The sequence below is a fragment of the Aotus nancymaae genome, unplaced genomic scaffold, assembly GCF_030222135.1.
Source record: "Aotus nancymaae isolate 86718 unplaced genomic scaffold, 86718_ANA_hifiasm-v0.15.2.pri h1tg000002l, whole genome shotgun sequence".
NCBI lineage: Eukaryota > Metazoa > Chordata > Mammalia > Primates > Aotidae > Aotus > Aotus nancymaae.
Window position 1 is genome coordinate 44,751,551 of NW_026988413.1, and position 15,429 is coordinate 44,766,979.

At 38.3% G+C, this 15,429-nt stretch overlaps 1 protein-coding gene across 4 annotated transcripts in view; it reads left to right on the forward strand.

Annotated features, from left to right (window-relative positions):
- The first annotated feature begins 6,424 nt into the window (after positions 1-6,424).
- Positions 6,425-15,429, forward strand: part of IMMP2L (inner mitochondrial membrane peptidase subunit 2) — an 895,580-nt gene continuing 886,575 nt past the window's right edge. For 2 of the 4 annotated variants that reach the window (XM_021673286.2, XM_012457018.2), the window contains exons 1-2: positions 6,425-6,453; positions 6,985-7,057. The gene's annotated coding sequence lies outside the window, so the exon portion shown is untranslated. The other 2 variants (XM_064374423.1, XM_021673289.2) reach the window with 2 other exon arrangements.

Here is a 15,429-nt window from a genome sequence, read left to right on the forward strand (position 1 = left end):
GAAAAGAACCTCTTTACTGTTAAGCAGAGTGAAAACTTCTTGCCTAGAGTTTGTTAAGGTAAGGCAAGGCTGATAGATTCAGCCAGTAAGAAAACAATGAGCTGCCATTTTTAGATTCAGACAGTTTATATTACTCACTTGGACAGCAAAAGTAAGAATAGCCAAAGGTGTCAGCTCTGGTATCCCTTGCACAGGGTGACACTGATACAAAGGAGGCCAGGTGACCACAACCTGGATGATAGGGCACCTTGTTCCTGAGGAACCAATGTCATGCTTCAGCTGAGCAGTTTTACAGCCTGCAGCTGTACTGTAGCGAGAATGAGGCAGAAAGTCTCAAAGCTCCTCAGAAAACAGAAGGCAATGAGAAACTGGGAGGTGAATGAGAGTGGCCCTGGGGCAGCTCCTCACAAGCCTCTCACGATCTCATGTTGTGGGAGGATCAGCAGCATTCCACCACAACTTAGACCAGCTGCAGTCAAGTCTTGCTGACTTGGCTTCTGTGGAGCTGTGCAAGGGCACATGCAAATGTGCAGGTCACTATGGTAGAACCCTTCTCCTGTACTTAGTTTCTGTAGACATTTATGTGACTGTGATTTTGTTAATCAAAAATAATGACTTTGGCCTGAATACATTATTTACTAAGGTAAAAAGAAAGTCGGCAGAATGATTATTTTAGTCCAAAAAGGTTAAAATAATAAGTGAGTCTTCACTAAACCTGAAAGTCACTGATTTGTTTAAATCCTAAATTGTGAGATTAAATAAATCTCAGTCACTTCACGAAACCCATTTTCATTCCCCTGCTCCCAACCTTTTCTCCCACATGCTTGCCCTGCTTTATGGAACAAACATGGATGAATGAGAGACAGAAGGCAGGAAGAATCCGGTTTAAAAAAATGCTTTAACCTTTCCCCTCCTCGAGGGATGGTTCTGTCACCCAGTGGTTTCACACAGCCTTCCTGAGATGTCCTGTGTGACTAAGCAACCAACTGCATATACTGGGATGCTATAACCAGCTTGGAAACATACCACCGTGGATCTTCCTCCCTTTGTCCCTGCCTCTCTTTCCCCCTTTCCTTCATTATTGCTTTTCTAGTACTGTGCCCTCCAAGAAAATTTTAACATGTGCCCTTGTCTCAGGCACTGTTTTCTAGAAAATCTGAGCTACGGCAGTCACTTATATTTATTTTTAAATATTCATTATACAAAATTTCAAACATAAATAAAAACCATGAAAAAGTACAAAGAACTCCCCTCATCATCTACATTCAATAATTATCCATTTTGTTCTCACATTTATGTTATCTCTTTTTTTCTTCCTTTTTTTTTTTTTGATGTTGAAGTAGAAAGCAAATTCCAGAGAGTATATCATTTAACTTCAATATACTTCAGAATGCCTCTCCAAAAATTATGGACATTTTCTTACATAATCACAGTGCCATTATTACATCTAATGAAGTAACAATATTTCTTTGGTATCATCTAACACCAGTCTATAGTTAAATGTCCATGATTGTCTTACAAGTCTTTATAGTTGTGATGTTTGAATTAGGATCCAAATAAAGGTTCACATCTTACATTTCATGGCTATATTTTTTTAAATCTAGGCTTCTCCTGACCCGTTCCCTCTCCCGTGTGTCCAGTTATTAACTTGTTGTAGAGACTACATCAATTGTCCTAGAGCATGTCTTCCGTTCTAGATGTACCTGTTTCCTTCTTTGTGATGTCATTTAACTTATTCCTGTAACCCTCATGTTTTCTCTAAGCCTGTAAGTGAGAAGTCAGTTTTAAGGCTTGATTAGATTCCATTTTTGTTTTTTGGGTGATAACATTTCAGTTGTGCTGAGTGCATCAGATGGCACTAGATCAGGAAGCACACAAGGTCTGGAGTTCCACTGCAATGACACATTATTATGCTGAGGCAGTGACAGTCTGCTCTCCACTGGAAAGTTCCTCATGAACCTTTCATCTGTTAGTTTCATCCACTGATGATGGTTGCCTGAATCATTTATTAAATGCAATATTTCTAAATGGTGGTTTGCCAATTCTGTTATTTGTCTCATATTTACTGTATAAAATAGATTTCTCTCAACAATAATTTGGTTTTCTGATATATAGTTTAATCAAGAAAGTTAAATCAGAACATTTGAATTCTTTTCTTTTAATGAACAATTTTAGAATAAGGACTTAGTGCTAGCTACTTGCAATATTGTCCAGTGGATTTTTTCTTTTTCTTTTTTTTGCCTTCCCTTTTTGGAACATCATTAAGAACTCATGAATTTTTATATATTCATTATGTTTCAAACAACTGCATTCATTACTTTTTTTGATGCTTAAATTGTCCATCTTTGGCCAAAGAAGCTACTTGATGTTGGTTTCTGTGTCCCTTTGACACATTTTGACACATTTTGTTGTTAATGGATTCCTGGCTTTGTGGCACAAGTTATCCTATGCTCATCTTGTGTATATCCTGACCCAGATCTGAAGTTAGACATTCCATTGGTCAGCCCTAGTTTTAGTTGGAAATTGTATTGAAAAACCCCAAACTGGATGATTTATATTATTTTTATTTGTAATAAAAATTAAAGGTTATATATTTAAAATTTTATTCCAAGGTAGTAAGTTTAGAATCAAATATTTATGTAGTTAATAAACAAAACTGTAATTACTTGTTTTTGTTTTAAGCTCACTTTTAAATTATTTTTATAAAAGAGGCTATACCTTGTTATATGTATACCTAAAACTGGATTAATAACTATATACCAATGTTTCATTTTTTCCAGATGGTACAATTTATATTCAAAATTTTCCAAAAAGTTTGAGATGAAGTATATAAATGAAACCTCAAATGTTTTCATATCAATTCAAATAAAAATATCAATTTCATCAGAGTTGCTATAGTAAAAACTTTGAAAAACGTTTTCGAAATGTCATGGTTTGATATAAGCTGTCAAATTTGAGTTTTAGCTTGGAATAAGTAAAAGGCTATAATTTCGGGTGTTAGCAGATGCCTATGTGGAAGTACATGACCTTCAAACAAATGAAATGCAAAATGCCATTTGGCAGTAATTCTCCAAGTGAGGTTTGAGAACTCCTAGGGGTTACTGAAACCCTTCCGGGAGCTTTGTAAAGTCCTCCCTTTTTCAACTATGAATTTGTACGACAGTTAATTTTCTTCATATCTTAGGTATAACAACATATCACAACAGCCTGAATGCAGAGGCAGAATATGAGAATCCAGTGTGCTCTATTAAGCCAGATTAAAAAAAGTTGTACAAAATGTGAAAAAATGCCACTTTTCTCTAATTTTTTGGGGAAAAATGTAGTCATTATTTATAAAAATAATTTTTTACAGTAATATGTAATGAATTTAAAATAAACAAACACATGTCTAACATTTTTCTATCTTAAATTTTAATACAGCAAATATGGACATATATTTAACTCACATAACAGCTCTTTAAAGTTCTCAATCATTTTTAAGAATGTAAAGAGAACTTGAGATAAAGTTTGAGAACTGCTACTCTATGATATCTTGCATTATTTACTTGCTAATGGTAAATATGTATAGATAGGTGTAGATTTTAATATCTATATTAATATAATTTGTAAGCTTAATTATTTTAAGTTAACTTTGTTTAAATATCTCTTTGAATATTAGATTTGATGCCTAACTATAATTTAAATTGGTACCTTGCTTAGGAATATATGACTCATTTTCTCCCTGATGGTATTAACAACAAATAGAGGTCTGCTTTAATGCATAAGGAGACAAAGTAAATATATTTGAATTAGATATATAAAGTCAAATATTCAGCTTAGAATTTAATAGATAAATCAGAATAGAATAGGATTCTCTAACTGCTGCTTCTTTTTCTCATAAACTTTTTTTCTCCCAAAGAGCAGTTTTAGGTTTAGAGCGAAATTGGGCAGGAAGTACAGAGTTCTTATATATCCATGTACCCCACACCTGCACAACCTCCCTGATTATGAATATCCTGTTCCAGAGCAGTATATTTGTTACAACTGACATATTTACATGATACAATTATGAAGTTGAGATTTATATTAAGGCTCATTCTTTGGGTTGTATATTTTATGGGTTTGGACAAATGTATAATGACATGAATCACCATTATCATATCAAACAGAATAGTTTCACTGCCCTAAAAATCTGCGCTTCATACCCCGCTCCTCCCTGACCACTGGCAATCACTCATCTTTTTACTGTCTCCACATGTGATGGTTAATACTGAATGTCAGCTTGATTGGATTGAAGGATAGAAAGTATTGATCTTGGGTGTGCCTGTGAGGGTGCTGCCAAGGAGATTAACATTTGAGTCAGTGGGCTGGGAAAGGCAGACCCACCCTTAATTGGGTTGGCACCATTTGCTCAGCTGCCAGTGAACATAAAGCAGGCAGAAAAACATGAAAATTAGAGACTGGCCTAGTCTCCCAGCCTACAGCTTTCTCCTGTGCTGGATGCTTACTGCCCTCAGACATTGGACTCCAAGTTCTTCAGTTTTGAGACTTGGACTGGTTCTCTTGCTCTCAAGCTTGCAGACAGCCTATTGTGGGATTTTGTCATGGTGTGGGTTAATACTTAATAAACTCCCCTTTGTATTTATATATCAACCCTATTAATTCTGTCTCTCTAGGGAACCCTGACTAATACACCATATGTATTAGTCATATGGCTAATATCTGCCTTACCCAGATATTAGCTCCTCACTAAGTACACTTGATGAACGTTAGTGACAAAATCAGGCCAGACTTAGCAACTCTTTTTGCATTTTCATTTACTTCCCAATACAATAAAGGCCATAAACACCTGTCTTTGTTCTTTATTCATATACATTCCATCCCAGACTGTCAGATCCTCCTGACCAGGAGCTCCATTTAATTTGGGGTCATGGTACCAAATAGTTCTTCACTGCTATTTGATGAGGGTGGTCCTGTCACCTAAGTCCTCTTGAAATTAAGTCCTTAAGCACTGGCAGAAAAGAGCTTACCTTACAGTAATTATTTCAGTGACAAGTAAGAAAAACTGGCAGGTATCTCCTTCACAAGAGAGCAGTTTTCCTCTCTTTAGGAGACTCTTGGAGTTTTAGTTATCAGGACATTTAAGACTCTGAGTAGATTCTTAAACCTTTAGAATAAATTTTGAACTAAGAGTGCCAGCATGTCTGGTATTTACATTAGTATTAAGTGATCTGAAAGTGCACAGAATAGTTTGGCAGTATCCAGAAGAAGAATAGAGATGGAAATAATGAAGATATAACTGGAGTAGTAAGAAAAGGAGACAAAAAATATTTCATGTATGTTCAGTACTTCTAGGTGCCATTGTTGCTGAACGTCTGGGGTTCAGCCTAGGTTGAGTTGCTCCTAGCACAGAAAATCAATCCCTGAGACAAAAAGTATTGCCAGGGAAGACAGGTTTTTAATGCAGGTGATGCTGGCAGGGAGATCGGTCTCAATCCTGTCTTAGGGAGACTAAAGTTAGGTCTTTCTATAGCAGGGAATTATGGAGGGGTAAGGAAGAGGAGTTGGTGAACAGGCAGCAGATGCCCCTCATTGTCCAGATGTAGTGATCTGAAAAGTTTCAGTTCCTTGATACTATCTGGAAGGTCTGACAGTGTATCTCCTGAGAAAGGAACTCAGGTAAAATACATGCAAGTTTCTTAAGTTCCACTTCTATGGGAAAATTCGGCCAGTTTCAGTCCTCCCTTTCTATTTATCATTTCCTCAATCACGGAGAATCTGGTAGTTGATCTTTCTGGCTGCTTCATGTCAAGGAAGGGCATCTTGGGGTGATAAAAAATGAAAATATTACACCAATAATTGCAAGTACTTACAAGTTGGTTGGTATCCAGCTGGTTGGAGCACCATGATTTCGGTATTTTCATCAACATCTTAAGCCACACTGAATTAGGATAATTAATAACATGGATAAGAAGGTTTCTTTGTAGGCCGTAATAACCCAGTTAAAAGTTTGTACCATTTGAGGGCAAAAGCTTCAGTATGAAATTCCATTTTCTCTCAAGTAAACCACCTGTCCTGTATTACTCACTTTGGTTTACCTGGAGGAAGCAAAATAGAATAGTTTTCCTGAGTAGAAAAAAAATGCAATGAGGAGTGGCCCAGAGAGCGCTAGTGAGGTGCTTTGCCACTATTGCCCTGCACTTAATCAACTGTGAGGATTCTCGGCACCCGTTAGTAGGTTGCTGAGCTTAGGGCCAGAGCTCAATAATCGCGTGCTGAAGGAGTGTTGTTGCTGACTCTTGCAGATCCAGGCCGCATTTTGAACCCGACCTGGGCGGGCGGTCCAAGGGCCAGTTTTCCGCTGGAGGAGGAGCTTCGTGCGGCCACCGCGCGCCGGGAAAGCGGGGCGGAGCATACCGCCGGCGGAGGGCGGGGTCTGCGCGGGGACTTCCCCTGTGCTGATCTGCGCAGCGGGTGCGGAGGGCTGGCGCCCGGCGTACGGTGGCGGGCGGGGGCTGTGAGGCTGGAAGGTGTGGGCGGGCGCGCAACCTCCGACCCTTGGTGGTCTTTTAGGCTTGGTACCCTTTCCTGGGAGTTGGCCCCCGCCCTGGCGGGGCGGGCGTTGCTGGGAGGCGGAGGGTTCCGCGGCTGCGAGCCCTGAGTGATCGCGAGCATGTGTGCGTGCGCGTGTTTATCTCAGGCGCGTGCAGCCGCCGCCCCTTTCTCGTCCTTTTCCTGGTTCCACTGGCTGAGGGTGGGAAACTTGGGCGGCACACTTGGCCCAGAGCCGGCACGCTCTTATCTGCCCAGCCTGCGCCGCCAAAGCGCCCCCTTTCTCCGTCCTCACAAAGGGGACTAGTCCGCCGGCTCCCGGCCCTGGCCTTGAGGGAGCGCTGTGGGGGCGGGCTGCCTTCTGCCTGGAAGTGTTGGGCAGGTGTTGGGAGAGCCTCAGGCTTGAAAACAGGATTTTAAAGCACGTGTCTGTCTGTCGTTTTTTACTTTTAGGGTTTTGGCCAAATTGGGCGAGGGCACAAAATAACCACTTACCCCTTCTCACCGAGGAAGAGCGGGAGAAAGGGTAAGTAAGGGTCAGGGGTGGAAGGAGCTAGGACTTTATCCTGAGAGCGAGCGAGACAGAAGGGCTCGATCCAGAACTGCCCATGGGGAACTTGGGCCCAGATTCTACCTTTTCATCAGAAACTAGAGGAGCCACCTTCAAAGTCACAGGCCCCAAGCCCCAGACAGTTTTCAGGCTCACACAGTCTCTAGAGTTGGCTGCGAGTTTAACAGCTTGGGCATGTGAATCCCTTTTAGTCTCTTGACCCGACAGAAAACTGCCCTTCCCCTTCACCTGTTTTTACCTAGGTCTTCTAGTTATCTGTCTCTGGCCCCTATCTTATTAGCCAGCTTTAATCCCTGAGATCATAGCACTAAAGACTCCATGTCCTGTTTGATAATGAACAGTAACCCTCCTAGGGATGGGTACATTTTAAAAGGGGCCTCCTGAAAAAATCCTTTACGACGCCGAAGCATAAAGTTAATAACAAGATTACAAGTGTTGAAGTTCTTTGGGATCTTGAGTTTACAGAAGATATTTTGAGGGGAGAAAGATGACCAGGCTGGGCCTTTTTCTCTGGGCTTTCACTCTTGGTACCTTTTCGCAGGCATTCCATTCACTTTTGAAAAGGTGCCAAAAAGGACATTAAAGTCCTCTGAGGTTTACTGTGATTTTCAGTGTGGTCTATTTCATTGGTTCTTCTCTGGGACTTTTCTCTCACTTCTGTAGCACACTGCTTCCCTTTCCCCTGTGTAATGAAACACAGTTCCTCTAACAAGGTGGGGAACCCCTTATGCATCCTGTATGCCACATATAAATAACCGTTTTAAACTAGTTGAAATTCATATTAACTACAGCAGGAATGTAGTAAACTACATTCATGTATTCTTACACAGAAAAAGTAGAATTGCCCTCTGTGATAGGATGCCTATTCTGATATTGGCTGCCTATGTCCTGAACGTGCCTGTTTGTGCTCAAGTGATAGGTGACCACATAATTTACTTTATGGAAAACCAGGAAGTGATTGTTTATTGATAATGGGTTCCTTCATTGATTCAGTGGCTGATTCCCTCTTTGTTACCATGTGCTGAGCACTTTTATCAGCACTTTGATAAAAGTAGGATGGTAAGAATGGTGAGATTGTATTGGAGATGACTGTTTTGGGGCAGACCTTTCACCAGTTGTTTTGTGGATTTTCTCCATAGTTACATGTTAATGTACAAGACTTTTCCTGCACTACTGATCATAGTGGTTTGCAGGTCTATACAGTGTTGTGGGAGAACAGAATTATTCTGCCTTTCTGATACTTTCAGTAATAAACTTACAAGGATGACTGACCTTGGTGATTTGTGTCCTCTAGTGAATATTGTTATAGTTATTTTCCACTGTATGAGTATAATAGTTAGATAAGGACAACTTTTTAAATTGTTCCTTAAGAAGGACCTAATATTAGGAAACATGGAGAGTGTAAAGGATGATGTACTTAGAAAAATAAATACAAAAGTAGACCGTTAACTTCCATGAGTTTCTGTGCATTTAGCCTCATTTAAAAAATCTAAGCTAGAATAGTTCTCTTGTCTTTTTATGGTTATAAAAATAATATTAAAGTCAAAAAAAGTTTTTTAGAATTAAATCTGGGAGGGACATAAAAGGCAAAAAATGAGTCTCCTATGAGCCCACTCTAAGATGACCACTTAATAATTTGATATTTATTTATTCAACTTTTTGTTCCATATATACACACACTAAATATGCAGCTTAAGTATATGTTAAACATGCATACATCTTAGCTACATATTGTATATGGAACATGTGGAATATATGTTTATATGTATATTGTTATTTGGTAAAATTGTAAATTTCTTCCTTTTTCCCCTTCTTGGCTGTTTACCACCACTCCTCACTCCACCCCAAAACTTCATGTAGAAGTAGCATGACTTTTATAGTTTTTTGGATATGAGCTTGATTTCTGACTCTTATTTTATTAGCTGTGTCATTTTGGACCATTAAAACTTCTCTGTTCCTTGATTTCTTATTCATCAAAACAGAACAAAGACTACATGAAAAAGAATGTGTGAAAAAACAGTGCCTGGCGTCGAAGTACTTACTTTAAATTTCCCTCCCAGTTTCTCTGTGTGGTCATGCATCACATTCTTATGATCTTCTTTTTGATTGTGGAAAGCCATGTAGTACCTAACTTTCCCCTGTTGTTAAGCCTGCCTGGGATTTGCTTTTCACAGGGGATCACCCGGTATATCTGATCCTAGAATTTCTGAGACAAGGACTGACACCTGATGTGGCCTTATCAGATCATTCCACAGACATGGATAAAGTGTTTCAGCTTGAAAAATGAAGGGAAAGAATTTCTATAATGTGTTTAAAAAGCCACGACACTGTTCTTAAAGTGAGAAAGACATACTACTGTATTTAGCTGAGTACTTAAACTTAGGATTTCTATTTTGGAAGTGTCTTTGGTTTATAAGAATTACAATAAAAATGCTGATGCTTCATGTCCAAACTGTCATGATTTTGTCAAGTTGTGGATTTAATATACAGCTAAGCTGTGTATTTAGTGTATCTAATACTGCTCTGGAAGGTGAGAAAGACAAGTTCACAGACATCTGATTTCACACCAGACATCTGGTTTCACTTTACTGAGGAGTACGTTTGTCAGCAGATTATAGGCATATCAACTGTACTGCTATACTTTGTAGCATTTCTGTCATAAGCTATGGTCTGTAGGATTTAGTATGATGTTTTATTCAAATGACAGCCCACTGAAAATGAGCACCTGGTCAGATAAGCACATTTCCCACAGGTGTCTTCTAGTGTCATTGTTCTTATAAGTTAACAAGGCGAAAACATTCTATCCTTGGTGGTTTTTATATTTTTTGTGGAAGCAAGAAAATATTCTTAAAAGCCTCACTTAAGAACCTGTTATATCCCACAAGTTCATTTTCAGGTCTATTGTTTGTAAAGTTAACAGTGTCCTTACAGGAATAAATAGCATTTAGATTTCTAGGTTAGAACCCCAGGAAATGTAATACTTATTTTTGATAGGTACTAAGGAAAGCTTATTAAGCTCATTGTGTTCCTATTGTATATTAGTGTTACTGTAGACTCTAATAGACATATATAATAATGTTTTAGAGGCAAATGTCTTCTGAGTGCTAACCTGAAATGGTTGCACCATGTCTCCCTCCATTTTGAGATAGTGAGGGATATACAAAAAGCTCTGGAGGTTGTCATTCTTAGGTTTTCAGGAGGGCCCTGTCATTGCTTAGCTGTTGACTTTGGACACAAATTCCTCTTCTATATGTGGGATAATTACTCATGATTACTGTGAAATTCAGTGAGTGAGTGTAATGTAGCACAGTATCTGCCATAAAATAAATCTTCAGTAAATAGTTATTTCATTTTTCCTCACAATCCTGGACACAAGAATACAGACACCCTCCCACCCCCTGCACTTGCATCCAGACTAAGACACTGGCCTGGACTTCTGGCTCCATGGAGAGGAATTACTCACAGCACTGGGGATTTGGTAGTGGACATTCAGAAAGGGTAATGCAGAATAATGACAAAGGAGAAGGGGTTGTGAACTGAGAGAAAGCTGCCAGTGTTTTGTTCAGTCCATGAATTTAGGTCAATGAATTACTTGGTTCCTAGAAAGAGCCATCTTTTTCTCTGGCTTCTCTGTTGATCTTTGTCAGCTGTTCCATTGGAAACTCTTACCTTCTTAATGTCTACTTAGTCCAATAATAAGTTTTTTTTCCTTGATCATACTACCTGAATAGCCATATTTTTCTATTTTTTTTTAATGGTTAAGACTTAGTAATGGATGTCCATACTACAGTAATAGATGTCTCTACTACAGATGTCTGTACTTTCTTAAGATCTGGTGGTTTTTTTTTTCTATACTCAAAGTCCAGTTGATTTTCTTGTTCTTTCACGGGCCCATACCTTATTCATTAACCTCTCGTCTCCTTTTTTATTCTGTCTGTCTGCATGGAACTAGTAATGCACACGGAACTAGTGACCGTGTGAATTGAACTAGTGATGAGGATATAAAGATGAAAAGTTGTTGTCTTTGACCAAGGATCTTGTAGTCTAGTGGGACTACAGCTATCTTGAGCAATAGTTCAAGTACAGTATAACAGAGGTAGGTATAAGTGCAAATGAAATCTAGCAAGCACCCTTGATCTCTGAAATGTCAGGGAATGGTTTTAGCTGAGACTCGAAAACTGAGTAGGAGTGACGGGCATGTTGACAAGCAGTAGAAAACATTTCTAGGTAAAGCTAACAGCATGAGTAGTTGTGTGGCATTATGAGAACATAGTGTGTTCTGGCAACTGCATGTTAGTCAGTTATATTAGAGTCTGAAGGACAAGGTCTGGAGTGAAAGGAGATGAAACTGGATAGCCAGTTCAGGGTATACTTCCTATACCATGTGTAGTAGTAAGCCACTGAAGAATTGTGAGTGTCACGGAAGATCACTAAAAGCAGGGTGCTGGGTAGATTGAGGGTGGAATGGGGTTGGGTGTGGGGACATGCAAGACTGGAGGCCTCTAAGGACGGTTCATTAGTATGGTTAAGAGAGGTTGAAAGCTTAGATAAAGGTGGAAGTAGTGGGAATAGAAAAGTGAGAATGTTTGGGAAAAATAAGATGAGGGAGAATTTACTGGCCTTTGTGACTGTTCGAATGTAAAAGGTATGGGAGAGTAAGGCTGTTAGAATGCTTCCTAGGTTTCTGGGTAGTGAGTGGGAAAAGAGAAGGGGAAGAAGGTATGAGGGGGAAGAGAATGAGTTCAACTTTGGACCTGTGTTTCACATGCTTGCAGGGAATATCGTTGGCAAGTGGGAGATGTTTAGAAGATAGTTGTATATAGGATCCTGGAACATCACAGGAGATCGTAAAGGCTGGAGAAACAGATTTGTGTGTTCTTACCATATGGAGAGTGATTGAAGACACAGGGATGGATAAAAGTGCTTAGAGGAATTGTATAGAAAGAGAAGAGAAAAGGGCTAAAAAGAAATCTTAGGGAATATAAAAATTTTAAGGACAAACCATGAAAGAGAAAGATGTAAAGATGCTGAAGAAGAGCTGCTATTAAGTATGATGATTGTAAAGTGTCTGTTAGAAGTCATTGGTTTCATTGTAGTGGTGGAGGTAGAGTTAATGTGCTGTCGGTAAAGGAATGAATAGGAGGGGAGGATAGAGAAGGGCCACATGAGGAAAGAGAGTAGATATCTATCCATCCTTGGGTCCCTCTGAAGAGATAATTGTTCTTCAGTGAGGATATTTACTTAGTTACATTTTATTGTGTATATTTAAGGAAAATAACTTGTTATGGAATATATATAATTAGTAAAATGGTTACTGAAGTGAAACATGGTAACATCCGTCATCTTACATAGTTACCCATTTTTGTGTGTATGACAAGAGTAGCTAAAATTTGCTCATTTAGCAAAAGTCAGGAATACAATACAGTATTATATAGTCCTGATGCTGTACATGAGATCTCAAAACTCATTCATTGTACATAGCTGCTACTTTTTGTCCTTTGACCTACATCTCAATTTCCTGCCCCCTCTCCTAGAATCACTATTTTATTTTCCATCTCTATATGTGTACATATTAGAATCCCCTAGAGAGCTTTTAAAAATTCCAACTGGTATCTTTACAAGGTGATTTCATTTTCTTTGGGTATATATATATATATAGAAGAGGGATTGCTAATTGAAACAGAAGTAGTGGTAGTTCTATTTTTAATTTCTTTAGGAACCTCCCTACTTTTCCCATAATGGTTGTACCAGTAGTGTATATAAGGGTCTTCTTTTCTCTACATGCTTGGCAACACTTATCTCTTGTTTTATTTGGTAGTAGCCATCTTGATGGGTATGAATATATGGAAACAACCTAACTGTACAACAAAAGACAAACAAGAATAAACTGCCATATATATATATATATATGTATATATAAGCAAGATAAGGATCTGATCATATATATATGAGAGATATATATAATATTCCATTTATATATATAAAAATAAATAAAGATATATATTTATTACATATAATGGAATATTATATATATATCATATATATGATCAGATCCCTATCATATATATATACTGCAGTTTATTTTTTAAGGTTAAATAATATTCCATTATATATATATAATATTCCATTATGTATATATAATGTCCCTATCTTATATATATATATATATATACACACACACACACACACACACACACACACACACACACAGCGATTTCTTTTTTAAGGTTAAATAATATTCCATTATATATATATATAATATTCCGTTATATTATTAATATTCCATTAACCTTAAAAAAGAAGTAGATTCTACTGTTTGGCACAAGATGGATGAACCTAGAGGACATTATGCAAAGTGAAATAAGCCAAATGCAGAAATAAAAATATTGTACTATCTCACATGTGGAATCTAAAAGAAAGTCAGATACATAGTAAAATCATATTACTGCTTCAGATTTTACTTTTTGAGAGAGAGAAACAGTATGTTTGTATGCTGCGAGTTAGAAACACCATAGAATGGGAGATGTTGACGATACAGTTGCTTGTATTCTTGATTCCTTGCTTGTCATATTTTCTTGCGAATGAAGATTAGGTTGTCTCTTTGTTTGCCTACTCCTTCCCTGCTTGCAAAATTCAAATCTGATTCCAATTGTCAGATATGAATTTTAAATGTGCTGTCTGTTGTTTCTTGCCCCACAGTTCACTGCTGTCTTGCTCTCACTATATCTGGCTTTTTTGCATACATTGTTCTCTAACCTCATCCAGTTGTGAGGGGAAAAAACCTCCACTTTCCTTCATTAAAAGTTGAAAAATTTCACAGGAGTATCTGCTAGGAGAATGGGGGAAATAATGATACCAAACATAAAAATTATTCACCTTAGGCAACACTTATTAATATCTGCTATGGTCAAGGTCCTAGATACAAAGATGTCTATGGCAGGAAGGATAAGTAAGATAGGGATCTGATCTTAATGCATTTATGCCTAGTGCTTCATTATTGGAACATCAAGCTAGTGGGAGTTATTTATGTCCTGTTCCTCAAGGTCATTGCCAAGGTCTGATTTTTCCAAAAAAAATTTGCATAAATGGGTTAAGGAGCCCTCAGGCCAGTGAGAGAAATGGATACATAAAGCAAGCAACACACCAGGCACGGTGGCTTACACCTGTAATCCCACCACTTTGGGAGGCCAATGTGTGCGGTTCACCAGAGGTCAGCAGTTCAAGACAAGCCTGACCAACGTGGCAAAACCCTGTCTCTACTACAAATACAAAAGTTAACTGGTCATGGTGGCATGCACCTGTAATCCCAGTTACTTAGGAGGCTGAGGCAGGAGAATTGCTTGAACCTGGGAGGCAGAGGTTGCAGTGAGCCGAGATCGTGCCACTGCACTCCAGAGCAAGACTCCGTCTCAAATAAATAAATAAATAAATAAAAAATTCAAGCAAGCAAGCAAGTAATGCTTTGAGGGGCAGTATGTGCTATGATAGAGGTAGAGTTCAAGGTGGGATAGATGCAGAAAATGGACTTCATTATTTTGTGTGGTCCTGAAGGTCTTACAGAAGGTGATACCTGAGCTATAGTTTGAGGTGTGGCATGGTGAGTTTCAGGGAGTGAGATTAGGGGAATAAAATATTCCTTAATGGCCCCATGAGAGCAGCAGAAGGGGCTTAGGTTTCTCATTTCTTCTTTCTTCTTATTCTGCATGATTTTATTGCAAGATATTTTTGTCTTTGAAGGAGTTCTTTGGCGGTTAAGGTGTTTCAGTTTACATATAGACATGTCAGCATTTTCTCCCTTTGTGGTATAAACTTTCTGTGAATTTACCAACACTTGTTTATTATATATTAGACAGCTAACACAGATGAGTGCAATTAAATGACAGTATTTGGGGGATGAGGTCCAGGCAGTGATATTTTCAAAGCATCTTAATTGTCCTCATGGCAGTCAGGGTGGAGAACTACTGGGCTAAAACATGGCTTAGAAGAAAAGGCTGGGATTTGGAGCTAAAAAATTGTAGATTAGATTTTTGCAATTCCTTTTAATAGTTGTATCTTTAATTAAGTTACTCAGACATCTCTAAGGCCATAATTGAAAAGTGGAATGGTAGTATACCTGTCTTGCCTACTTGTTTTGCAAAGTTATATGGGTCAAAAGAGGAGATATATGTGAAGGAACATTATATGCAGATGTGATTATAACAAAAAAATATTCTCTTGACCATTTCCAGAAGTGGACAGGCTAAGCGCTGGCTACTTTGTTCTGTAAGATAGTAACTACTTTATGGACTTTGATTTAATATTTTACCATCATGAAAATGTTGATGATA